The sequence below is a fragment of the Triticum dicoccoides genome, chromosome 3B (assembly GCF_002162155.2).
Source record: "Triticum dicoccoides isolate Atlit2015 ecotype Zavitan chromosome 3B, WEW_v2.0, whole genome shotgun sequence".
NCBI classification, from domain to species: domain Eukaryota; kingdom Viridiplantae; phylum Streptophyta; class Magnoliopsida; order Poales; family Poaceae; genus Triticum; species Triticum dicoccoides.
Genome location: NC_041385.1, coordinates 805,084,814 through 805,085,739, shown reverse-complemented (window position 1 = coordinate 805,085,739; position 926 = coordinate 805,084,814). Strand labels below are relative to the sequence as shown.

General features: G+C 32.0%; 1 protein-coding gene across 2 annotated transcripts in view; it reads right to left on the bottom strand.

Annotated features, from left to right (window-relative positions):
- Positions 1–926, bottom strand: part of LOC119282357 — a 3,974-nt gene that overhangs the window by 1,242 nt on the left and 1,806 nt on the right. The window lies entirely within an intron of this gene.

The window sequence follows — 926 nt, the reverse complement described above, 5'->3', positions numbered from 1 at the left end:
TGTTTTTCCTTGCGACATTTTTCAGAGGTATGCACGTGTAGTTATCGATGTTTTCTTTTCCGTATATGGTTATAGTAGGGTATATTTTTGCAATCCGGATCGCCATCGGTATGAAAAAACAGATCTTGCGCTATAAATTATAAGTTTGCTTCCATAACAATATTTTAAAAATATTTAACAGGTAAAATTAACATCATATTTAGATTCCACACATTTTTCTTATAAAATTTCATATATAATATGTTAAAATCAAATTTACGGTTTAAAAGATACAGATAATTTAGAAAATCATTTGGTTTGACTCAAATATATTCCAAAATAATATTTAAAAATATTTAACTAGTAAAAATAATCTCATATTCATATTCTACATATTTTTCAAATCAAATTTCATATATAACATGTTCAAATCGGAGTTACGGTTTTAAAGATATGGATGATTTTAAAAAGCATTTGTTTGACTTAAATATGATCCATGGATGAATTACCTAAAGCATCAAGGGGGTTTTAGAAAAATGTAAAATAACGGTTCGGGTGTGACTTAAATCCGGACGGCGGGTTGATTTCCAGAAAAGATAGGGACTTTTGTGTAAAATACGAAAATAACATTTCGTTTTAACTTAAAACAGGACTGCGGGTTGGATTCTTTGAAATAGGGGGAATTTTCTGAAAAAATGCCATGACGGACGAAAGAAACCCAATTTGCTTTATTATTACTAGCAAAAGAGCCCGTGCGTTGCAACGGGAGAGAAAACATAACACACACTCTTAACTCAACAACCATCACTCAAGACCACAATAGGTCCATCTCCTTTATTTTTGCGAGACATCATATTTATGTTACCGCTTATCCTCCTTCTCACCCTCACTAGCTATGGCCTCTGTGTTCACACAAAGCAACAAAACACGTGTGTTGAATATGGTTA